We start from the raw sequence: 27,492 nt of genomic DNA, 5'->3' as shown, positions 1-27,492 counted from the left end.
CCACAACACAAGATCCACACATCAGCATTCTTTTTTCGGTAGCTGGTCTCGTCTCACTGAGAACTCTGGAAATGTTGGGTTACCATGAGATGGCCATCCGTGCATGGCGATTCCATAGATTTTTGACAATGTTGGTCATTCCTTGATTCCACTCCACCGGTCCAGATGCACTATCCTGAAACAGAGTTCTACCAAAAGGACTGAATCATTAGAACTGTGAAGTTAGTTTTGGCCTGTTATTGTGAAGCATGTTTATTTGGAATATGGATTTAAGAAAGGGGAATTGAATGCTTTGAACATATACCATTTATTTTGTGCGCGTGCACACACACACACACACACACACACACACACACACACACACACACACACACACACACACACACACACACACACACACACACACACACACACACACACACACACACACACACACACACACACACACACACACACCAGTTAAATCCATCTCCCATGTGCATGCTTTTATTTAATTGATCTGTACGTGCCAACAGACACAAAATCTGGGTTCTCCAGTTTCCTCCCACAGTCCAAAGACGAACCAGTTGGTAGGTTTATTTGGTCATTGTAAATTGTCCTGTGATTAGACTAGGTTTAAATCAGGGGATTGCTGGATGATGTGGCACAAAGAGCTGGAAGGGCCTATTCTAGGCTAAATCTCAATAAATAAATCGATACACAGATGGATAAATAAATAATTTTGTCGCTGTGCAGTATGTTGCTAATTATTGAAACCACTGTATCAGTGTAAAGATGTTGAGTAAACATTTCCTTTGTTTGTTGAAGGTTATATGAAACCTTTAATATAACTCTTGGGCTTCTCTGTAGAACGTTTTTTGGTCTTAACTCACTTTATCTACTCTTAAAGAGATGGATATATTGGTTGAGATTGTCAGAGAGCATTGAGGAACAGTAGAAAGTGTGGTGAACTACATATACCTGTCTGGACGCACCCCCTGCTGACTGCTCCTGTGGCTCCTCCCACAGACCCCGGTATAAAGGCGATTGAGGCCTGAGCCTGGCCTCTCTGTCTCCAGGATGTAGTATGGTGGTCAACCACTGTTTGTTCTTTCTTCCAGTCAATAAAAGCTGATATCTCGCCTTCACGTCTCAGAGAGAGTTATTGATGGTGCATCAGAAAGTAATTCAGTTCACCCTTGGATGAAATGGATACCTGGGTGGAAAACAGGGCTCCGATCTGGTATTCATTTTCATTTAGGATCAGTATTGCTTATCCACCATGATTAGTTTTACAGAATTTCCACTTTATTACCAAACATTATGAAAGTATATTTCTATATCACTTCTCGTGGTCTCATGAAATCCCCTAACCCATAGAGGGTAAATAGAGAACTCTTTGTCATGAAATAAGAAACCAGTCTACCTGTAGCAAATTCCCACAAACAATAATGTGATGCTGATTATTTTTTTTAAAGTAGTTTTGATTTGAGGGGTGAATATTTACAAGGACTGTGGAGAAAACTCTGCAGAATACTTCATGCCATGCGATCTTTGACTAACCAAGAGAGCAGATGGGTTTAACACTTCATCTGGAAGCTGACACCTCTGACAGTACAGCACCCTCTCACGATTGCACTAAAGTGTCAGCTTTTGGCGTATTTTTATGTTCACTGTCTGGAGTGTGATTTGAACGTACAGCTTTTGAGATGTTGCTTTGAATTCCAAGTGACTCCCATGGTTGGTTTTATTTTGAAGTCATTATAGATTTCTAAATTACTAATTTGTCTGGTTCATTGGCTGTGTCCTCAATCCATTCTGCTTTTAAGTCTTCCAACTGACTTTATAAATTGCGTACCCTGCGGTTACAAGAAAAGCATATTTTTATTCATATCGTGGCTTATTTACTTGCTGGAGCATGGTGTTGTTTCTGTACCTTGTGAGGTGGTTGATTCATGACATTCATTTAAAACTTGGTGCAGACCATGCCAGTGTGACTATAGTGATGCTTCCCACTGCTTTTTGCCACATTCCATAATGAGCATTGTTTAGTTACCCAAGGCAGTGACATTGCACTGTTCTGTTGTTTTTTTGGAGTTGTATTTCCTTGTTAGCAGGAAGACAGGGCATCAATGCTACTTAGAAGTATCTCTGCCCATTAAATAGGGAGTGATGGATAGAACAGTATTTTAATTTAATTGGAAGAGAGTGGTCAGATTACACACCCCGACGATTAACGTGGGTTAAAAGTACATGGAATTTAATCCGAATAAATTTGCACAATGTTGAATATATTTAATTTGCATGATGTTTAGCATATTAAATTTATTTTGTAGTGTGCAGGAAGGTTTATTCTCTCTTGAGATTATTTCTGTCAGTATGTTCCATATCTAGAAAGCATTTTGAAATGCATGGAATTAGTAAATTGCTTAGACTAAAGACATAATTGGCTTTAATTAACCAGTATTTTCCCAGCACCTGAGACAGACTGTATATTTTCTTCTTCCACTTTGTAGAAGTGGAATGTGCGGTCCCTCTGCACATAGGCACTTAAACTGTTGGATGGTTAGCAGCTCTTGGTCATGCTTTACAGGTTTTGATTCACTTGGAGCAAACAGTGGAACCCAGGCCTGCGAATGAACAGTTTTGTACTTAGCATGATAGAACAGGATGCCGTTTGTCCCATCAGGCCTCTGCTGGTTTCCAGCTGAACAGTCCCATCAGTGGGAGTCCTTCTCTCCTTATTTTCCTGTGGCTCTGTTACTTATTAGCTCTAACCTATGCCATCAACTTTTGGTACTGTACCACTTAACTATGTAATTATAAAAGATAATTTACAGCAGCCAATTAAGCTACACTGGACAATAATTTTTTTTTTGTTTATGATAGACCTCTTGAAGCTGAACAGAAATATAATTTCACTTGTATTATGTAGGAATTTGAAGAAACAAGAAATTAAATTTTAATGCATTTAATTACATAATGGTGCTGATGCTTTGTAACAGTTCAACCAAGCTAAAACTGCTTTGTTGATGAAGTTCATGTGTACTAAGTGTCTGAGGCTTCTCAACTTAAGTGTCTAACAATAATCAGCCAGCATTGATTGATTCCAGTTGCCCTGATACTGTTTCTCCAGGACCACAATATGCAGGTGAAACCTTTCACCATACTTATCACTGACAGTGCAAGCACTTACAGGGAAGAAGTCCTAATGCAAATGCAGAAAATGAATCTTTAGTGACAGGTTGCACTACATGGTTTCAGCTTACATTGTGGGCAACATTTTAATTGACTTGAATTATGAATTAAAGTAGCAAATATTGTCAATTTTTAAAACTGTTGCATGGTAGGGAAATTTCATGGTGATTTTCATGAACAGCAGCCCATAATCCATAAGATGCACCCAAAAGTATTCAGGAAGCAAACTCTTTGTTGTCCATGCTATTAGCAGAGTTTTGGAAAACAGGGGGGAGCTCGAGATTTTTGCACATATGGACATGTATAAATTCCACATGGAAGGAGCCTGAGATTTGCTGTTGAAGGTGAGACTCTGGGCTGTGAGGCAGCAGCACTGCTACAGCGTGATGTTTGTAAGTCTGGGATTTTTTATTTCAACACGTGTTGGGATGGAGGACTTTGTGTCATTTAAACAACTAAATTCCTGTTCCAGTTCAGTATCTGCAATGGCTCTGCTTCAGTCTTTCTGAGTCTACAGCTAAGTGGATGCGGAAGCACACACTGCTCGTCAGGAAATATTTCATGTATGCAGCACTTAAAACTGTAAAATATTGTAAAACACTCTCCAGCAGTATTCAGTTAAAGGATTGACTCATTAAAAATGTTAGAAATAAAAGCAAAAAGTGCTGGTGTCAGATTGTTCAGATATGGGCAAGTGCGGAGAAAGAGAGAGAGAGTTGCTGAAGTGGGTCGATAGTTCACAGACTTTAATGCAAACGTTTTAAGGGAAAAAAACAATAAACATTAGGCCAGACAGGGCCATAATAAAACTCTCAAATGGAAAACTAGATGCCAACACCCCAGCTGAAAGGAATATCCAAATGTAAAACAAATACTGCTAGTCCTTAGTGTTAGTTTACTCGACAGTCTGCTATTCTCAGACAAGGCTGAATGCAAGCAGGCAGCGTAATGTTGCTGTGCTTTGCTCAAGTCTCGACAAGCGCTATGATGAAAAGAAGAGAGTCAAGTACAGCATAATGAAATAATAATTAGCTGACTCGTACATTTTCAGAAGTGCAGTTGCCAAATCCGCTGCGCAGTTGAGTCAGCAGTTGTGACAGCTGGAATGATTCTGCTGGTCCAGCAGCACCTATGGATAGAGGAACAGTTGCTGCTTTAGACCCGGACCCTTCCTTAGAACTGGGAAAGAGAGCAAGGCAAGTTAGCTCTCAGATGGTGGGGAGGAGATGGACAGAACAGATAGAGAATCAGAATCAGATTTAATATCAGTGACATATGCTATGAAATTTGTTGCTTAGAGGCAGCAAGTCATTGTATTACATAAAAAACTATAAATTACAAGATGAAATGTATAATATATATAATATTTAATATCATATATATTATAATATATATAATAAAGTAGTAGTACAAAAAGTGAGCAAAAATAGTGTTCATGGGTTGGTTCAATGCCTGTTCAGATATCTGATGATAGAATTAGCTGATAGTTCAAATGAAGTGAAGACAGTGAAGACAGTTAAAATCACATTGTATGTCCTTGTTTCTGTTGTCGATAATAAGGCTGTGGGCCATTTGCATTCGTCAGAATAAATAAAACGAAAATCTGAGCCAAAATGACGGAAGACAGAAATGGCCTGTTTCAATGTCGCCACCGCAAATGAAGGAGCAAGTTAAAAAAAATGGAGAATTTGATACTGAAGTCCTTCACATTGCAACATGTGCAGATGGAAGTTGAGATATATGAACTTGGTCAAAACAGTCATTATAGGTAATGTCTTAAAGTAAGAAGGAATTAAGATCTCAATCGTAAAAGAGTTTCAGAGATTTATACATTAGGAACAGAAGGTGTCAATAGAAGCCAAAAATGAGCAATTTAATTTAAGAATATAGCTGGGCTATAAAACCATGTATGCTTGAAAATGAGACCGATAATTTTAAAAACTCAACATTCTAAAATCTATCTACAATCTACAACTTTGTGTTTGCATGTGTGGAAGTTCAGGACTTCCAATATTTTAAGCTACTCAGTCCCTGTGGTTCCAGAGCGCTGAATACATAAATACTACTAAATCTTCGTTATGCTTAAAAAATCATTGATAAAATAAGTGTAGGAACCCAATGAAGCTTACGAACATCAAAACTCTGGTGCAGCAATCACTGCATTGTCTTTTGATACCAGTAAATTCAATAAATTTAATAGAAACAGTAGATTTGGCATGTCATCAAAAATCTTGGCAGATTTCTGTATATGTGTGGTGGAAAGTGTGTTGACTGGCTGCATTACAACCTAGTAGTTGATTCGGATAGGACATCACGGGTAAATCCTCTCAACCATTAAGCACATTGATATGAAACATAGAAAAGCAATGATACATTGAACAAAAGGGGTAACAACACTTATTTAAGTGTATCTTGTTATTTCATGCTCAGTATTTATTACTATTTATTTATTATCTGAATTTGCACAGTTGGTTTACAGTTTACAGTTCCTGGTGCTTTCAGGTTACAAATCCTGTTTACTGTTACTGTTGTATAGTTTGCTATGTACGCCCACAGAAAAAGAATCCCAGGATTGTATGTCGTGACATGCATGTATTCTGATAATAAATTTTACTTTGAACTATGATGAAGAGCTCCTGTGCACTACCTTCCCTTCCTTGAGATACTGCTCAAAGGAGCTGGAGTAACTCCACGGGTCAGGAAGAGAAATAATCAGTCAACATCCAGCCCATTTTGTGTTTGGAATAACTTCATCTAGCCTAGAAGTGGAATCGTGTAGAGCCACAATTTTTGTCATTATTCCATTCAATATTTGTGAAAATTAAATATAAATGAAACTACTGTCTGGTATTAGATATGCTTGCACGTGGAAGAATCGGATATTCGGTAATCTACACTTGGTGGTTGGTGTCAATTATGGGAATCTTTTCCAGCCATGCAGGTAGGCCACGCATTGAGTAATGGACCTAAGGAAATAGAATTTTACTCTGAAAACCTTCCTTATTTATGTCCCTTACTTTGTATGGCTTCTCTATTGAGGTCATGAAAGCTATAGACAATTTCCTCAATTACTATGTTACATGACCATCAATTTACAGTGGCGTACAGACACTTACACGTTACCTACATTTATACTGGGACGGTGCTGACTGGGCAGAAGTGCTAAGTGGATTTTAATAATTGACACAGAAGTAAAATTCCTCCTGCTGCGATGATATACTCATTCAACTTCAAGTAAAATTATAATTACTTCAGTGTGACAGAGGACATGATAGCCATCATTTTCATTATCTCCTGCTGTGCAGAGCGCCGCGCACACCAACATCTCAGGGGTCAAATTACTGACAATCTGAAGATTTCGGCTGACTTACTAGACTGCTCTTTTCCAAATGCAGTGTTATTACGGCTGAGAAGTTTTATGGAGTTATACAGAGATATAACACAAGGATAAACTTCAAGATAAAGCTCTGTTAGCCGTTAACAGGATTTTAAATAGAGATTCTGATATACATCCAATTATTCAAATATCCAGAGGAATTTTCTTCATATTTCAGAAGTGCAGGGACCACCAGGGGTTGATCTATGTAACCTGCATCTTGGCTGGCTGTAATTCAGCTGTGAATGCCTTAAATGTAATTATGATGCTTATAAAAGTATCAACAAAATTATTTTGACCTCCGGCACTCTCTCTTAATGTGCAGTTAGTTGGTGTTTAACATCAGTTTGGGTTTAATTGGGTACTTTAAGAATATAGTAAATAGTTAAATTAGTCGATTTCCAACCATTACTCTCCAGTCAAACATTTACACAGTAGGACTTGGAACGGCATTGTTTAAATTCTGTGTGCAAGTACAAAAAATAACAAAATCCAAGTGTCTTCTTTATAACCAGATTGCAGCAATCTCAGTAAGTTGTGCGTGCACACATTACTCAGAGTTCCAGGTGAAACCAAGATGTATTGCACTCTGCAATGATGAACCTGAAGTGGAGAAATTGAGCAGTAACTGTTAGTTAAAGAAAATTTACAGTTTTCAGAGGCAGAAATAACATCGAGAATGGTGGCTTAAAATAGATGTTTAATACTAAAGATTACTGAAATCTATTATCTAAATATTCAAGAGTGCCCATTAGAGGATTTAAAGTGCAGAAGGTCAAGGCTGGCTGTACATTATGAATTGGAGAGGGTAAATTATGAAGTTAGGGTCACCAGCAACTTGCTGGAGACATTGGGAATGTTGCAGCATTGGAGAAGGACTTGTAGGACGAGCATTTTCTACTGCCTACTTATATTGAGACAATGCTGGTTGGGCAGAAATGCTAAGTGAGTTTAAATAATTGACAAGAAAGCAGAATTCCTCCTGCTGTGATGACATAATCACTTAACCTTAGGTGAAGTTATAATTGCTTCAACATGACAGAGGACACAGCAACAGTGATCATTTTCATTATACCCCGTTTCGCAGGGCACAGCTCATACCAATATGTCAGGGAATAAACTAATGACAATCTGAAGATTTCTGGTGACTTACTAGGTAATCTTTTCTCAGCTGCAATGCTTTGTGGCTGAGAAGTTTTATGAATGCCTCCCAAGAAACTATACAATGATAAACTTTAAAATAAAACCCTGTTAGTTATTAACATCTTTAATTGCAGCTCCCCTTTTGCACTCAACCTCCTGACCTGCTCAAACTAGGTTTTAGCTTTTAAACATTCTCCTAAGTCAGCCCTTCCATACACCTTTAATATGATGAAAAGTTGTACTTTTAAATTGCATTCTATGCATTGAAAAACAATTTCAATAGTTCATATGGAATTATATTTATGAAAGAGTTTGAGATGAGGAAGCATTACATAGTCATAATAGAGTTACATTTCAATTGCAAAAGTCCAGACTTTGAAGCTTTCCTGCCTGTATTCCTTTATTGAAATAAAGTAGTCAAATTATTGACATGAAATATTACATGTAAACAAAATAGTCCTTGAGGCATTGTGGGGTTTCAATATAGCAGGTTTTTGTTTGGATAGGGGAAATGCTCCTTTTTAGCTCAACAGTCTCTAACAAAAGGCATTCTCAAAGGGTCTGAATACAAAACCCGGGTAAGCGGGCCCCATTCCATACAATTCTCCCAAAATAAACAAAATGCCTTTTATTCATGAAGTTATTTTCTTGAATATATGCAGTACTGTGCAAAAGTCTTAGGCATATTCAGTACATACAGCTAGGGTGCCTAAGACTTTTGCACAGCACTGTATTTGTCAACATGGAGTAGAGAGTGAATTTGTAAATCTGGCTGAAACAAAGGATGTTGGGAATTGCAAAGGTGGAGTGCCATGAGAAGAGTGTGGGACAGGTGGCAGAGAAGGAGTACCAGGGGCAGGGGACGGTGTGGGTACAGAAATAACCAACCCTGAGACACCAGGCAAGGTCATTTGATTCCAAACAATTAGTTTATTGATCATTATTCAATATATTTCTGATGCTTCCTACTCCCTCCCCCTCCCCCTTTCCCCAACCATAATTCCCCTCTCCCTGACCCCTTCCTACTCTCAGCCCACAATGGAGACTCATAACAGAATCAGGTTTAACATCACTCTCACATGTCATGAAATTTGATATTTTTTTTGCAGCAGAAAAGTGCAATATATAAATTACTACAGTACTGTGCAAAAGTCTTAGGCACCCTAGCTACATATACTGTATATATACCTAAGAATTCTGCACAGTACTACATGTATTTTTATAAAGTTAAAATTTTAAGTTTTAGATTTTTTGTTTTAACTGTAAATTTTAATAGATATTCAATTGAAATTTAAATATATGATATTTTTGGGATTAAAAACTTAAATTATTTACAAACGTATAATGTGAATTGGGAGCAGAAGGCTATCAAAAACTGTTTCACAATTTAATAACATAATGATTGATGTGATTGTAGGTTAGTTCTGTATTCCCATTTACCTGAAGTAATCTTTCAGCCTTGTTTATCAGGCCCTTCTAACCCATGTCTTGACAATATTGAAAGACCATTCCTACCATGTTCAATGTTCAGTATATTCAACGGGACACTTTTCCATTGGCATGTCAACATTACTGCCTTAATGTACTTGTCTTCAAAAGGCTCAGTATTAGTGTATTATTCCTATTGCCTTTCTTTTCTTTCTCTGTGACTGTTTCAGTTTAGGTTCTTATTTCTTTAGTCTGTCAATATCTCCTCTCCCTGTCACACTCTTTTCCCCACAATATTTTCCATCTTCATTTGTTACCCCTCTCTTTACATTGTTCCTTAGGATTTCTTTCTCTGTTTTCACTTTCAACCAATCAAACAGAAATAGGTCCACAATTATTTTAATGCTTGTGGGCAAATTATGATAATTTCCTAATGTTCAGCATTCAACACCATCATACCCTCAATACTAACCAACAAGCTCCAAAACATGATCCTCTGTACCTCCCACTGCAACTGGATCCTTGATGTCCACATCGGGAGACCGCAGTCTGTGCAGATTGGAAATAACACCTCCTCTTTGCTGACAACCACCTTTGATGAGGAGGTTTACGGGAGTGAGATAAATCAACTGGTTGTGAAGTCATAACAACAACCTTGTACTCAACTTCAGTAAGATCAAGGAATTGATTGTGGACTCCTGGATGGGGGAAGTCGCGGGGATGCACGCAAGTCCTCATCGAGGGATCAGCAGTGGAAAGGATAAGCAGCTTTAAGTTCCTGACTGCCAACATCTCTAAAGACCTACACAGGGCCCAACATATTGATGCAATTACAAAGAAGGCACAACAGCGACTATATTTCATCAAGTCTTTGAGGAGACTTGGTATGACACCAAAGACACTTGCAATCTTCTACAGATGTACTGTACAGATTATTCTGACTGGTTACATCAAAAGCTGATATGGTAGAGTGACCGCACAAGATGAGAAAATGCTGCAGGAAATTGCAAACTCAGCCAGCTCTGTTATGGATACCAGCCTCCATAACATCAAGAACATCTTCAAAAGGCAATGTCTGAAAGAAGTGGCATCCATCCTGAAGGATCCCGTCACCCAGAACATGCCCTCTTCTCATTGCTACCATCAAGGAAGAGGTACTGAATCCTGAAGACATACTTAATGCTTTAAGAGTAGCTTCTTCCCCTCCGCCATCAGATCTTTGAATGGATATTGACCCATAATTTCACAAAGTGATGAGGATGCATCGGCAGTGAGGGAGATCAGCTGGTTAAGTGGTATCACAATAACAACCTTGCACTCAATATCAGTAGGACCTGGGATTTGTCTGTGGGCTTCAGGGAGGAGAAGCTGAGGGAGAACACATCATCCATGTCAAGGAACCAGCAGTGAAAAGAGTGAGCAGTTTCAGCTTCCTGGGTTTCAACATCTCTAAAGATCTACCTTGGCCGAACATATTGATGTAATTACAAAAAAGGCATGACAGTGTATAGATTCCATTAGGAGTCTGAGGAGTCTCACTGAACACAATCACAAATTTCTACAGGTGTACCACAGAGAGAATTCTAACTGGTTGCATCAAGATCTGGTGAAGAGGGGCCACAGCAAGGGATTGGAAAAAGCTACAGAAAGTTGCAAACTCAGCCAGCTCTATCACAGGGACTGGCCTCCCAAGCATGAAGGATTTCTTCAAAAGTTGATGCCTCAAAAAGGCAACATCCATCGTCAAGAGCCCCCATCATCCAGAACTTGCCCAATTCTCATTGCAACAATCAAGGAGGAGTTACAGTAGCCTAACATTTTAGGAAAGGTTTCTTTCCTTCTGGAGTCAGATTTCTGAATGGACAATGAAAACCATAAAACTACCTCACTATTTTTGCTCTCTTTTTGCACTGCTTATTTAATTTATATATAAATAATCATAATTTATAGTTATTTTAAAATTATATATTGTTATGTTCTGCTGCTGCAAAACAACATATTTCATGGCATATATTAGTGATATTAAACCTGATTCTGATCCAGATTTTGATGTGATTTTTTTCTCCACCAAGATCTTTATATTGGCTTTATTGTCATGTGTCAACTTTATTTCATTTTTTATATTTCTGCTTTTCACTTTTGTTTTTCCATGATTTATCGGTTGAACTCCTCTTTGTTCCTTTACTCAGTTTTAAGCCAATCTATATTTTAAATATTCTGTGTTTTGTTGCTCAGCCTGCTGACATCTAAATACTATCATGGCACATCCATTGTTTTATGATTTATATTTTATATAGTTCTATCATATAATATATGCTGAAATAACAATATATTTTAAAAGTTTTATAGGCTGTAAGATAGTAATGTTGATGGTTACTGTTAAAATTGACTGAACAACCAAATGACTTTTACAGTCTTCAAGGGACTAGGCATTGTGTGCAAAAGATATCTGAATTTTAAAATTTTAAACAATAATCAAAGTCACTCAACTATGAATGAAAAATATCTAAAATCAATACCACCTTCAAATCAGAATGTACATCTTATCTGTCCTCATTTCACTACAAAGCATGTAACTATTCACCGTTTAATAATTCTACTTCAGTGCTCCATAGGCGATGTACATTCTTACTTACTTTGGGTATGTGTTGAACCTAACTGCATGCACTTCATCCACTGTGTAAAGTGTTTTGCGATACAGCGACTTCCACTTAATTGGGACAGGTCGGGACCAGTCCATTTTGGCACATTTATGCGGCTGCCCCAATTAGCTGAAATTTCATGGAAATAGTTAAAAAAAATAAAAAAGACAAACTACTGTTTAACTGAGTAACAAATGATGTATTTAAATGAAATACAGATTGACTGACTGTAAGTGAACAACACCAGTGCAGACACCTAGTGCAGATAATAGACTGCCGTCATACAATACTTTTGATGATTGCATCACCCAAGTTTTCATTCTCATTTTAACATTCAAGATGATTGTTGATACTTTTAAATTCACCGTTGTTCCCAACTTGTTGAAGTAGTGAAATGGTTTCATTTTCATACCTGGCCATTTCTGGCATCTCCAAGCCTGAATGCTTGAAACCGCAGTGAGCAAAGAAGCTCGGAATTGTCTTACTGCATATTTCTCACCAACCCTTACTGACAAAAATCACTGCTTTTTGAACACAAATGTACACAACTGATGTTATTTAAAATCTGTTCATTTTCAGCATGGTGTAGTGTCGAATGAGCAATACAAGTGCATATGATTGGCACAAGTTTAAAATAGTTCAGTGACATATTCCTGCCCCATTTAAGTGACATAGTATCCAAATAAATGAAAGGAATGCCAGCTAATTTCTTGATTATTTTTTATTCTTTTAAGATTTGTCCTAAATAAAAAGCTGTTTTGATTAACTGATAGCCTAATTAATTGGAATTCACTGTGTATGGTTTTAGAGGGCTGATTATTATTTGGAATAATTATTTACAGTTGTCTCTTATCATGGTTTGTTTGTAATGATTGGTTGCTGCTCTGAGATGAGATTGGTTCATAAACACGTTTTGGTTGGAGTGAGACTGGGGTAAATATTTATCCATATTTGCTTGTGCATTGTACTCTGCTTCCAAGATTTGCCTCCATTGGCTGGAACACAAGTTTGGAAAAAAAAATTCCCAAAACCATGGGCATATATGCATATACAGAATATGACTGTGGTGAACTTCTTCCATTGAAATAGTGAAGTTTTTTTTTTACATATGTTAGTCAGACATTTGTTCATTAGTCTCAGGATCCCTGTGACTTGTTGGGTTCTCAGAAAACAGGTATTCACATAAATGAGCCAGTGTCTACGCTATTTACTAATTTCAGTGGAACTTCAGGATAGAAATTGATTGTTAACTCGAAGTACAGAACATAATGTCACAATATCCCACTTTTTAAATTGGTTTCCATTGACTCAGACCCACATTTTGAAAGTAGATACAATGTTCAGATTCCTCCATGCTGTATTTTTAGGACCAATAAAACATGACAAATTCACTTTCTATTCACAAACACAAGAAAATCTGCAGATGCTGGGAGTCCAAAGCAGCAGACACAAAATGTTGCAGGAAACCTTTGACTTCCCTTTCTTTCCAGTCCTGATGAAGAGTCTCTGCCCAAAGTGTAATCTGTTTACTCTTTTCCATAGATGATGCCTGTCCACGCTGAGTTCATCCAGCATTTTGTGTGTGTCACTTTTTATTTACTTGCTTTTGCTGTGAAATGGCAATGGGATTAATAAAAATCACTCAAAACATTTGGAACTACATCTATTGTGATGCGCATTTCGACTTATTGAAGGAGTACTGTGCTCAGAAGTCAGATTGATGCAAAGCTACAAGGTTCAGATAGAGACAAGAGATTTTATTGATACTGGAAGTCTTGAGCAGTGTGCACAAAATACTGGAGGAGCTCAGCAAATCAGGGAGCACTGGTGAGGGTGAATTAGCTGTCAACATCTCGCACTAAGACCCTACATCAACATTTTGGGATGAGATTCAGTGTGTGCTGCTCAAGGTTCAAGTAACTGCACTGATCCAATATATTGTGCACAAATAAAATAGTGATTTTAGCCTTGCATGCTTTCTTCTTCAGCCTCTCTCAAGTGGAACAGGGATGGGAGAAGATTGGGGTGTAAGGAGGACGTTAGTGGAGACAACACTGGAGATTGAGACCTTAAAGTGTATCTAAAAAAATGAAATAAAAATAAAATAGGCCATTTAGACCCTTGTTTCTTCTTTGCCATTCAGTAAAATCATTAGCTGATCTTTTACTTGAATCACTATATATATTACTATATATATTCACTGTGAAAGAAAAATAATGTAATAGTGAAGATATAAATGGGATATAAATGATTGGTGGGATACTGAGAGTTGGGGTAAGAATGGTACAAATGTTTGTAGAATGAAGACTGTAGGGGAGGTGATCTTGGGAGTAGATTATGAAGCTTGTCGTTCACCCAGTGTATTTGATCACTTCAAAGTTAATTTTGATGGGGCATTGTTTCCCTTCAACAAAACTTGTGACTCTTATTACCTTTTCGAATCTTAATGTTCTTTTGTCTGTCATTTCTTTAGCATTATCTCCTGCGCACAGTTTTGTGAAAGATTTAAGTCCAACAAGTTGTATTTTAACATCCCATTGCGCTCATGTGTTACCTGATTTATCATCCTGTTATAAAGCAAAAGAACTGACACTCCGGCCCACTGAGTCACTGCCAGTTAACATCCACTCATTTACCACAATGTCATTTACACTCCCCATATTTCTCACCCCGGAATCTGCCACTCTACTGCATAGTGGTCAATAAGCTAACAATCTGTACACACTTGAGATGTGAGGAATTACAGAGCTCTTGGAGTAAACCCATGCTGTTACAGGGAGGACGTAAAAACTCCATATAGATAGCACCTGATAATCAGCATTGAACCTGGTTCACTGGAGCTTTGAGCTATTAGCTCTACTCTCTGTGCCACTGTGCCACTTTATGCGGGTGGGTTTTTCAAATATCTGCATGCAAAGGGCTTGGCATACAATCAGTGGGATGGAAGGGCTTGTTTTAGTATATTTCAGTCCAGCCACAGTCCTTCCACGTGCTGTACACTGCTTTATGTGCTCATAAATATAAACTGACATTTTGAATAACGATTGCAACGTGCGTCAGGCATCTTTTTTTCCGGAGAACTATCCAAATGGAGAATATGCTTTCGCATGTCAGAATGGCATTAAAATTGAACATCCGTATATCCTGGATCTATTTGTGAACAGTAAATATTGCAGAAACCTAGGGGAAAAACAAACAGTGTCTGTGTTCAGCAGAAGGCCTGGAGGATAAAACTAGTTAGCAGTTCAGTTTATGCAATGCAGGAACAAATGACAAATGTTGCACAAGTGTTTCTGTTGACTAATTTTAATGAAAATGTCATCACTTAGAAGAGCAGATGCATGACAAGTTTGTCTCCTTTTTAACCTTCAGAATCAGAATCAGGTTTACGATTACTGGCACTGTTGTGAAATTTGTTGCTTTACAGCAGCTATACAATACAATACAATACATAATAAATAAAGTAACTATAAATTATATATAAAATATATAGATTCTGGTTACTTGGAGCTTTGGTTAATTGGGCCAACCACTTATTTGGACAGCTTGTATAAAACCAAAAACTAATCGAGAACATGGCCAGCATTCTCTTCACTATTTGACACATTTTTCCACTTAATTGGGGAAAGAGAATGTTGCTGAACAGTTTCTAACCAGTGTCAGTTGCATGTACGAGGGGTGATTGATAAGTTCGTGGCCTAAGGTAGAAGGAGTCAGTTTTAGAAAACCTAGCACATTTATCTTTCCTACATTTACACATTTAGTCCAGTGGTCGTGGAGCATACGGATCCCTTCTTTGTAGAAGTCGGCGTCTTGGACCTCCAGAAGCGGTCCACAGCATGAGGTCTGATGAAGGGTCTCGGCCCGAAACGAGGACAGTGCTTCTCCTTGTGGATGCTGCCTGGCCTGCTGTGTCCCACCAGCATTTTGTGTGCGTTGTTTGAATTTCAAGCATCTGCAGATTTCCTCGTGTTTGCACCGCATGAGGTGATTGATAGGTTTGTGGCCTAAGGTAGAAGGAGATGAGTTATTAACTTCAAACTTTCTGCGTTTTCACTCAGAGTGTTGAACTGCATGTGCATGGAACGAGAGCTGTATAACTCATCTCCTTCTACCTTAGGCTTCAACCTTATCAATCACCCCTGCTGTAGACCATCTGGATGTCCAAGACACTCTCGTTACATGCACATGCAGTTCAGCTCTTTGAGTGATAATGCAGAAAGTTTGAAGTTAAATACTCATCTCCTTCTACCTTAGGCCATGAACTTACTGATCACCCCTGCTGTGGACCACTTCTACAAAGAGGGGATTCGTATCTCCACAATCACTGGACTAAGTGTGGAAATGTAGGAGGGGACTATGTTGAAAAATAAATGTGCTAGGTTTTCTGAAATTGACCCCTTCTCCCTTAGGCCACAAACTTATCAATCACCCCTCATATTAGTGTTCAAAAAGCAGTGTTAAGAAATAAGCAGTAAAACCATTTGGAAGTGTTTTGTTCACTGCTATTTCAAACATTCAGGCTTGCAGATGGCAGAAATAGCCAGGAGTGAAAATGAAATGATTTTACAACTTCAGCAAGTCAGGAACGATGAAGAATTTGAAGGTATCAACAATTATCTTGAATGAAGATTTGGAGGTTACAGTCTTCAAAAGTATTGTATGAGGCTGTCCATTATTTGAGCAACACACACAAAATGCTGGAGGAACTCAGCATTATCTGAACTAGGTTTCTGTGCTGGCTTTGTTCATTTACAGTTAATCAAAAGAACACAGCATGGTGCAATCTTTGAATACCTCCATCATTGACTATTAGGAACTAATACACAATTTTATAGTGCTAGTAGTCTTTTAATTTGTTCTGATTTCATTTAAATACGTAAGTAGTTACTTAATTAAATGATAGATTGACTTTTTTTAAAAAAAAAAACCTTTTTAACTATTTCCATAAAACTTTGGCTAATTGGGGCAATGAGAAGAAACCTTGCTGATGGGAATCCTTAATGATGGATGCTGCCTTTTCCAGGCATTACCATTTGGGAACGTCCTTGGCACTGGGTAGATTAGTACCCTTGATGGAGTTGGTTGTGTTTGCAATGTATTTTCATGATGGTCAAGTCTTGAGTGGAGTCATTGTTGAAGACAGAATTATAATCAAAATAATAAATGATTAAATCAAGGCCAAATCATTAAGGGAAAAGTTTCCAGTCTGCCTAAAAATGATAGATTGCTTTTCATTTTAGCATTCTAAACAATCACACAGTGTCTAATCAAAAACAAGAGAAAATCTGCCGATGCTGGAAATCCGAGCAAATCACACAAAATGCTGGAGGAACTCAGCAGGTCAGGCAGCATCTATGGCAAAGAGTACAGTTGACATTTCTGGCCAAAACCCTTCATCAGGACTGAAGGAAAATAAAGATGAAGAGTCAGGATAAGAAGGTGGTGGTAGGAGAAGAAGAAACACAAGGTGATAGGTGAAACTTGGGGGGGGGGGTGGCAGTGGAGGAATGAAGTAAAGTGCTGGAAAGTTGATTGGTGAAAGAGATACAGGACTGGAGAAGGGCAAATATGATAGGGGAGGGCAGAAGCTCATTGTAAAATGAAAAGGGGGAGGAATACCAGAGGGAGGTGATAGGCAGGTAAGGAGATAAAGTGAAAGAGAGAAATGGGAATGGGGAATGGTGAAGGAGGTGGGGGTGGGACATTACTGGAAATTCAAAAAATTGACATTCATGCCATCAAGTTGGATGCTACCCAGGGGATATAGGGTGTTATTCCTCCAACCTGATTGTGGCCTCATCACAGCAGTGGAGGAGGCCATGCATTGACATGTCAGAATGGGAATGGGAAGTGGAATTAAAATGGGTGGCCACTGGGAGATCCTGCTTCTTTTAGCAGACAGAGCATAGGTGCTTGGTGAAATGGTCTCCCAATCTATTTCAGGTCTCTCCAATATACAGGAGGCCACACCTGGAGCACTGGATACAGTACATGACCCCAACAGACTTACAGGTGAAGTGTTGCCTCACCTGGAAGGACTGTTTGGGGCCTTGAATGGTAGTGAGGAAGGAGGTGTAGTACTTGTTCCACTTGCAAGGATAAGTGCCAGGAGGCAGATCAGTGAGGAGGGACGAAAGGACAAAGGAGTTGAACAGAGAGTGATCCCCATGGAAAGGAGTAAGAAAAGGGGAGGGAAAGATGTTCACCCAGCATTTTGTGTATGTCACACAATGTCTTGTGGAGCTGTCACTTTATACAATCAGAAGGGGGAATTACATAGTTTTGTTGACACACAGCATAAATTGTGTTAAACCATGACAGAAAAATGTCAAAAGTGTTTATGGAAAAGAGCTGATTGAAATGTGTAAAGCTTTCCTTAACTGGATTATAAAAAAAAAATTCTAATATGGAAATCAATGTGGAAATATAATTTTATTGGATCAAGTTAAGTCCGAACAAAATACCCTCCAGAGAAAAAGTTGAACTCTGTGGAGTAGCTCCGATTGCTATACTTTTAACAAACTAAATATGGAACATATGATGAGATGCTTTATGTTTAAAGCATTCATCTGATAAAAGAATGGAATGTGTGAATACAAAACCAAATGTCAAAGCTGAGATTTGAAAATTCAAGTTCAACAAGGGAATAACTAATCTTTGGACTTGTGTACCATGAAATGTCAGAGTGAAAGAGAGGCATGCCAGTGCAGTGAATTGAATAGTAAACTAGAATGCAAAGTGTAGGAATAAAGCAATAATATATCAACCAAGGAAAGTGGGAGTGGGACTTGATAAGGGTATTTTTGTGAGCTGGACTAGATAGGGAATATTAATGGAATTAATAAAGGCGGAGGACCTGGCTAGTGGTGAGGTCAGAACAACTGGACTGATGAATGAGTGAGAATTGATTGCCATGCAAAAGCCAGAAGCAAGGTTATTTATGGGGATGATCCACTTCAAACATCGATGTCAAAATTTCCAGAGGAGTACTGCCAGTTCCTGATGGAGCTGCTGATATTTCTGTGTAGGTGTTTCCAAGTTGATGATTTTCAAACGTAGAAACTGAAATATCTAGTTAAGATGGCTCAGCACAGACTAGATGGGCCAAAGGTCCTATTTCCGTGCTATACTTTTCTTTGACTCTATGACTTTAAAGAGACGCCAGATTTGCTGTTGATCATCATTACTGACTTGTTGACTGTGTCATTTTTCCCTCAGAACTTCTAATTATGAACGGATTGTCAATATTTTTGTAAGTTTCTGCATGTTCCTCCATTCAAATATCTCTACAATGATTAGTGGTTAAGCCAATAATTTCATGGGAGAGTTTGGTTCTGTCTGGCTCTTGTCCCCATTTGGGTGTGTGCACATACATCCATTGCCCTTTCACCAAGAGTAAGCCCCCAGGAGGTACAGGGAGGAGTTTAATACAATGATTCCACCATAAACAGTTGTGGTTTTGGCAGAAACATTAACATTTGCCAAGAATTTCCAAACCGTTTTTAGCAGCTGGACAATTTGTGACTGCTGAGATTTGAAGAAGGGCCCTTAAAAGTTGTATAAATTTACAAGTCATTTTAGCTGGTATATCTATCCATGTCACATCAGTTCTGGAAATGATCCAACACATTAGTGCCTACAGTATCATTGAGTCTTGGACGAACTCGTGGATGTTTTCAATTTACTTGCATCTGTTACATCTGTTCCCCTTTCCCTCTCATTATCCTTCTCTTGTGCCTTCAAGGACAAGACAGGAGAAGCTATTAATATGTGTGTCATTCTCTTTGACTAAGGAGAATGAGGTAGGACGTGTTTCAGATTTCTTCAGAGATCCTATGTATGGAAGTTGGTCTTTAGCTCATCATTGGAAATCTGTCATTAGTATCACTCTTTTCCGGAGGGACTGGGCAGTCTTCCTTGTGAGCCCATTCATTATTGTTTTTGCAGCACAATGGGTCTGAAAGCAATGATGGCTCCCCTCTCAGCAATATCCAACTTTTTTTTTCCCAAGAGGAATGGGTACTCAATGGAAAGACCCATAAGCGAAAGCTATTGGGCAATACCGGCTTGCTGAAGGAGAGGGTATGGATCTGGTATTTAAGTATTGAGTCTTCACAATGGCTAACAAGGGAAAATCTGCAGATTCAGCAGGCCTGACAGCATCTATGGAAAAGAGTGAACAGTCGATATTTTGGGCCGAGACCCTTCATCAGGACTGAATTAAAGGATGAGGTCAGAGGAAAAACATGAGGGTTAGGAGGAAAACATACGAGGTAGTACGTGACAGGTGTGAAAACAGGACAGGGTGAAGTAAAGACCTCCCTCTACACCTCCTCCCTCACTACCATTCAAGCCCCAAACATTCCTTCCAGGAGAGGTGACACTTCCCCATGAGTCTGTTAGGGTCATCTACTTTATCCGATGTGTCCGTCTGTATATCGGTGAGATCCGATGACGTTTGGGAGACTGCTTCGCCGAGCGTCTATGCTCCAACTGCCAGAAAAAGCGGCATCTGCCAGTGGCTACCTGTTTTAATTCCACTTCTCATTCCCATCCCTACATGTTAGTCCATGGTTTCTACTACTGTGGTGGAGTGGAGAAGCAACACCCTAAATTCCACGTGGGTAGCCTCTGATCTGATGGCATGAAAATTGATTATTTGAACTTCCGTTAATTATCCCCTTCACTATTTCCCTCTCTCAGCTTATCTAGTTACCTACCCATCACCTCCCTCTGGTGCTCCTCCTCTTTCCTTTCTTCCATGGTCTTCTACCCGCTCCTATCAGATTCCACCTTCTGCAGCCCTTCATCTCCTTCACTAAATAACATCTCAGCTCGATACTTCACTCCCCCTCTCCCAGTTTCAGCTATCACCTACCATCTGATATTTCTTCCTCCCCCCCCCCCCCCCCCCACATCTTCTTACTGTGGACTTTCTCATCTCTTTCTTTTCACTCCTGATGATGGGTCACAGGCCGAAACATCCATTGGTGTTTTCCATAAATGCTGCCTGGCATGCTGTGTTCCTCCAGCACTGTGTGTTGATTCATAGTGGCTGTTTAGGGAATGTTGTGTACAATCCACTGTTAGGATGCAATCCTCATTGTATGAAAATTACTGCAGGAGGCCAGAAAACATGCTGACATCTTGGGTGGTTGGAGGAACAGAAAATGTCAGAGGAAGGGGCAATGGATCCATTGAAATAATGCCTTGTATTGTTGGGTTGGGATAGATGGAATGATAACAGTGCCGCTTTACCATTCCTGGCAAACTCACTGTCATAGACACCAGGAATTGATGTTTCCTAAATTAAATTTTGGCAGAGAGATCTTGAAGAGAGAAGCCAGATAAAATGTGGTGTTACACTTATGCTGGACTGACTTTGCTGCCTTGTTCGGCTTCTTTATCCAATTATGTCTGCTGCTGATATTCAGGAACGGAATAAATGATAAAATTGAACAGATCTGTGGCAAAGTCGTCAGGGAATCAAGCACGAGACCTTTCAAATTGATCGTTTCCCTGCCTATTGCTGCTGTGTGCAATATTTAGCAAGACCCCAAAACACCAATGTAGGTCCAGAAAAAAAGCCAGTGTTTAGATATGATATTCCAGAGCAGTTTATGCAAATTACAGTATGCAAAATCAGTTTTTTAACTGCTGAACTCCTTGTTTCTTTCATGGCCTTGCCATCCTCATAACTTACCGATTTAGTGTTTTCTTGTCTATAGTCTTGTACTCATCCTCTCATCCTTTGGCCTTATCCTTGGAGAATATGCCTTTCACATCTAAGAACCAAAACAACTGCCAACACCTTCTTAAAATCTACTGCTTAATCAAATACGTGTTCACCTTCTTGAAGAGCATCAGACTTCTTGTAGACACCATCTGCATGTGAGTTGTTATTTGAGGATCACTTTACTGAAGCTTGAATGCCAAGTTAAAGATTCTGTTACAGCATAACCACATGTTACGGTACACTGTTTATTCACCCATGCAATGTATAATTGAGGTGATGACTGAATCCAGAAAATAACTGGACTATGACCTGCTGTTTTAATTTGGGTTTTATTTTGAAGTTACATGCTGTGACCATTAATATATTGATATAATAATTATATTGCAAAACTTGCAGAAATTTCAGAAACAAGGTTGAAGCAGCATTATTTTGAGTTATTGTTTTGATGCAAAAAATGCAGAGGGTATCAGAGGTGCAGAACCTGGTCACAACGGTCTCGTCTTTGGCAGAGGAAAATTTATAATGTGCACAACTTTCTTATTAAGGAAGCTTGATTAAAAAAAAGTGGAACATGTGAATCTGCGGAAAAGTCTAGAGCAAAGATCTGACAATTTAACATATAGTTTTATAGTTAACGCCATGAAAGGGTTTCTAATACATGAATACTAAGCACCAAGTATTTAAATTGAACTTGTTTTCTTTATTCTAGTTTTATTTCTCCATTCATACCCTTCAAGTTTTTTTTTTCTCTTTTTGTGATCAGCAATTATTTTCCCATTTTTTTCTTTGGTTTAATTTTGGAAGAAAATTTAGCTGCTGGAAGAAAAAAAGGGCAAAGCCATTTGTCTAGGTTTTGTGGTCAGAATGGTGTTGTCCGCTACCCTTGAAAGAAAGCAACCTATAAACATCTGCACACAGAGAATAGTGAAGCTCTGGAATTCGCTGACCTAAACAATTGTGGAGTGGAGATCATTAGAAGCACATAAATTTGAGCTCAAGAAATTGAGGGCTAAGGGAATCGAGCAGGAAAAGGAGATGAAGCATAATAGATCAGCCATTGATTGATCAGGTAGGCTTGAGGAAGCAGGTGGCGTATTCCTACTCGCATTTTCTTATATAGTGTATCTATAAACCATGGTGATGTGGATTTGACATCACCAAGAGTCAGCTGGTCTCAGGCATCACTTCAAGTGATCTCTGGCATCCAGTGATGTCACTGAGCAGCAGACATCAAAGAATTATTTCAAGCCACATATCAGAAATAAAAAAATAGTATTAGAGGTTGTTAATGAACTTTTTAAATATTTTGAATAAAATGAAAAATTTTTGGACATTCTCCCTTTAAGATTAAGCTGATAAATCATCATAAATGAATAAAATAGAATGCACATAATTATGAATTAATTATCTGAGCAAAATGACATTCCAAGAATATAAAATGATCTTTTCAGGGCTAATGTCGTGCATTGAATTACTGCTTTGTATTAACACAATTACTCCTTATTCAACAAAATGCATTTTTAAAAATGTTTGTCATTGTGAGTATAATGTGTTAATATTTAAAACTGATGTAAAGCTGCTGAAATCAAAGATGGTACAACAGGGCTCTGTGTACACCACCAGGGAATTACAGTTATTTCTTGTTGGGTTTCAGCATTTAACTGATGCATACACTTTCAATGTTGCTTTGAGATTTCCTCCATTACAATGAGAATGTTGATAGTTCATTCAATAAAAATTGTAGACTGTTCAATAAAAATAACACTCTCCCACTCTCCCACTTGTCGGATGTCTCTGTTCTATTGTATGACCACATTAGCTCAAGTAGTTTACATATTAGAGTTTTGTGTGGAAAACCAGGCATTGTGTCTATTCAGATTCATTTGATTTATTTGAGAATTATCTGGCAACAGTGGACCGGGATGCAGATAAACTGTCGATTTCCTTCTATATTGAATTCTTTATTCCAATACCAAAGAAAGTTGAATTTTTTTTTCCCATAACAAATAAAAACAAGGAGATTAAATAATTAATGGGCCAATCTCCTTAAACTCAAATTAATTGTTCAATTAAATGGCCAGAGGCAAGACACAAGTAATCTTGTATAAGCTGTTATGAAAGATTATTGCTAGTCAAATTTTCTTTTTTTTTGTTAAATTAGCAATGCAGTCAATATTTCTAGCATAGGAATAGCAAGCAAAACATCAACAAATCATTTTCTAAATGAGTTTATTAACTTGTTAATTTTTGGTGGCTTTAGAAATTGTTATTAAGGGCTGGAATTTTCTCTGTAATGTATCTGGTTTGCTGCTTAATATTTTCTTGATAAATTCCTGTCTTACACTGTCAAGTGCCTCAGCTAATGTGTTAAAAATGGCATAAAGGGGAAATTAGTCACTTGAATGATTGTTTTCTCCCATTTCAACACAATGATAACAAATTTGCATCTACCACCACCTATTATTTTCTGTGAGATAGCAACTTATTTTTGCAAATTATTTAGTACAGCAGACAGATAAAACTATCCCACCTTGCCTGTGCTTACTGAGAGTTAGTTAATAAGCAAGTTTCTTTTACCCACAAGAAAAGCACACATCTCAACATCAGTTTTTCTTCTTTTGTGCTGTGTAACATGAGGTAATGCTTCTCACTTGAGCGTAAGATATGATGAAGGTAGTGATATTCACACATATATGACATGAATTACCCAGCAAGTATCAGAGTTGAACACACCAGTGATGTGCAAAGTTGCAGTCATTCTAATTGGACTTTCCATAGGATTGTGTAAATCTCTTCTGTTTAATTGTTCTATCTTGTGTCTGATGATCAGGATTATGATTGTCAAATTAATTTTATATGGTGAGCCTGATTTGTGGCATAGCACTGACTTCACTAAAGTTATTAACAGAGAAATAAAGATAAACCAAATTACATCTTTGATAAAAAATACTTAATTAACCTCATCGCTCAAATATTCTTTGATTGTTTCATTCTTTCCATACTTCGAATGTTTTCTTATATGCCAATGCTCCACCCATTCTCCCATCTTCCTTTTGAATTTCTTGGTTTGTACATTTTCTTCCAGACCTCCATTGTAATTTTGTCATTGCTTAATTTGAACAAACTTTAAAACTATTTCTTCTCAGCATTAAATTATCTTTATCTTTGTAAGACATTTGTTTTTGTCTAGATACTATAGAAGCTGTTTGCACATTTTAACTTCTGATTCATTTTGTCGAATTTTAAAGCTTTACAGATTCTTATTAAGGCTGAGAATTATGGGTTCAGTATTTGTGTTATTTTGCCCATTTTAAGTTTATTCAGTTGACTCTTTTTAGTATTATTTCTTCCTACAGTGAGAACTCAAATTTTTGCTTTTCTGATTAGATTCTCATTTACTTTCCTGCCCTTCTTTTAATTTTAACATAATCTTATCCAGTGTTATCTTGGTACATTGAAGCAAATAAGAGGTGCTGGCTTGCCAAGTTATCTTATTGTGCCCTTTTATGCTTTCATTAACTGTTCAAAGGGAATATCTAGTTCAGAGTTCTAAAGATTAAATTAACGATTAGCTTTATTTGTCACATGTACATTGAAACATATGGTGAAGTACATCATTTATATCAAATCAAATCAGCAAGAACTCTGCTGAGCAGCCCACAAGTGCCACTAGGCTTCCAGCACCAACATAGCGTGCACGCAATTCACTCACCTTAACCATACACGTGGGGGGAAAGCATAGCACCCAGAGAAAACATGGCCATGGGGAGAATGTGCAAACTACTTACAGACAGCAGTGGGAATCGAACCCCAATCTTGCAGATTATCTGTTATTTGTGAAGCAGGGTGCCGTGCGCAATCATAATCGATTGAAAACGGACGTGGGAGCACGGAGGAACATCGGGAAATCTCCAGGAAGACCTTTGTTGCTGCTGCTGCTGTGAGGTCCAGGACTCTGCTGGGAAGAACAGGCCCCCAGTCCTCAGGGTTGTGTTGCCGATGGCCGTTGACGGGGTTGTCTTAATACGCTCGGCAGAGGATGGTGCTCAGAGAAGCCGTGCCGGAGGGGATGGTCGTCGGCTCGGAGTCCGCTGCGGTCAGGTCGCTTTCAGTGTATGCTGCGTCTGCGAGACTGGGATCGACAGAGCTTTCGTAGTGTGCTGCATCTGCGATGCTGAGTCGGGCGGTGCCGTGGAAGTCCATAGCGGGGGTATTCCCTTCTGCTGCCGGCTTGGGATGGCGAGTCTGTCGGGACCCTGGGGACTTGTGGAAAATGTGTGGTGATTTCTTTTGAACTTATAGTCCCTTAACATCTTTGGACTATTTTTACTGTGCCCATGGTTTGATTTTTATCAATTATGCTATTGTTTGCACTGTTGTAACTATGTGGTTTTGTGCAGGTCTTGTAGCTTTAGTTTTTGGTCTTGTTTGTCTGGTGGATTTGGAGCTCCTTTCTGGGAAACGCGCTAAGACAGTAGCGCAATATTAATACGCAGCAGCCTCTCCGGACTCTGGATTGGGGATTGCCAAACGTCACGTGGATTTTCTAGTGTAGTCTGTTTTGTCTTATGCTTTTGTGACATTATTCTGGAGGAACGTTGTCTCATTTTTTAACTGCATTGCATTTGGGGTTTCTAAATGGCAATAAACTGAATCTGAAACTGAAATAGTGTTGTGCTAACTGCTACACTAGCATGCCACCCCATTTTTGATTGGTTCAATCAAACAATCCATTGTATTTCTTATAATCCTGGCATTTTGTCTGTTTCGGGTGTTCTGGTTGAAGTCATCCCTTGAAATCTACTTCTGCCACCCTATGGGGTAGTTGCTGCCACGTGAAGTTACAGTTTGTTTGTGTTATCTCCATTCCTCAGGACAAATGTCTTTCCCCTATTTATTCTCTCAATAGTGCCTCAAAAACTTTGGCAGGCTCCTCCAGTCTGAGAACGTTCTGAGCTGTATGACCAACCCCAGCTTCTGCAAATCAGAATGCATATTATGTGGATCTTGCAACTAAAAATATCCTAGCCAGTGATGATTTTTATTTCTATTTAGTATAAAAATATTAACTTTGAAATATATTCCACCCACAGGGCTCACAGACTTTCAGGAAGATCATTTTTAATTAAATGATTAGTAGTGTGTTGCTAAACAAATTGAACACATAGTCACTAAAATGAAAATTAACTTATAAAACAAAATAGGTTTTACAATTCTAGTATTAAAGGTTCCATGATTCAATTTTCTATCAGACAATATCTATAGTACACAGCCTGAAATTCTTACACTTCACAAATATCAACGAAACAGAAAAAGACCAAAAGAATGAATGACAGAAATGTTCGAACCCTAATGCCTTCCACCCTCCCTCCCATGCACAAGCAACAGAAAAGCACTAACCCTCCCCCCAATTAGATTTGCTAGTAAGGAAATGATACAAAATAATATATTGCTACAGATTATATACTTAGTATTAATCAATTGAAATCTTCAACATTTTTCTAAAATGAAGTGTAATAGCATGATAGCATAGTTGTCCAGTCCTCATAGCGGGATCAGAAGTGGAGAGAGTGAGCAGTTTCAAGTTCCTGGGTGTCAAGATCTCTGAGGACCAAACCTGGTCCCAACATATCGATGTAGCTATAAAGAAGACAAGACAGCGACGATACTTCATTAGTTTAACGAGATTTAGTATGTCAACAAAAACACTCAAAAACTTCTATAGATGTACCATGGAGAGAGCATTCTAACAGGCTACATCACTATCTGGTATGGGGCAATTACTGCACAGGACAGGAAGAAGCTGAAGAGGGTCGTAAAATTTAGTCGGCTCCATCTTGGGTACCAGCCTACAAAGTACCCAGGACATTTGAGGCTGTGTCTCAGAAAGGCAGCGTTCATTATTAAGGACCCCAAGCACCCAGGGCATGCCCTTTTCTCATTGTTGCCGTCAAGAAGGAGGTACAGAAGCCTGCAGGCACACACTC

The 27,492-nt window shown here is 38.5% G+C and overlaps 1 protein-coding gene and 1 long non-coding RNA gene across 2 annotated transcripts in view; one reads left to right on the top strand and one right to left on the bottom strand.

Moving 5' to 3' along the window:
• LOC140719596 (CUB and sushi domain-containing protein 2-like) overlaps positions 1–27,492 on the top strand; it is an 831,737-nt gene that overhangs the window by 60,801 nt on the left and 743,444 nt on the right. The window lies entirely within an intron of this gene.
• LOC140719597 (uncharacterized) lies at positions 5,608–21,646 on the bottom strand. Its single transcript, XR_012096956.1, has 3 exons — positions 21,473–21,646; positions 11,761–11,895; positions 5,608–7,156 (listed from the first exon to the last, which is right to left on the bottom strand). It is a non-coding gene; the product is annotated as an uncharacterized lncRNA (long non-coding RNA).

This window comes from Hemitrygon akajei, chromosome 32 (assembly GCF_048418815.1).
Source record: "Hemitrygon akajei chromosome 32, sHemAka1.3, whole genome shotgun sequence".
In the NCBI taxonomy this organism is placed as follows: domain Eukaryota; kingdom Metazoa; phylum Chordata; class Chondrichthyes; order Myliobatiformes; family Dasyatidae; genus Hemitrygon; species Hemitrygon akajei.
The sequence above is the reverse complement of the archived record's forward strand: the minus strand, read 5'-3'. Positions and strand labels throughout refer to the sequence as shown.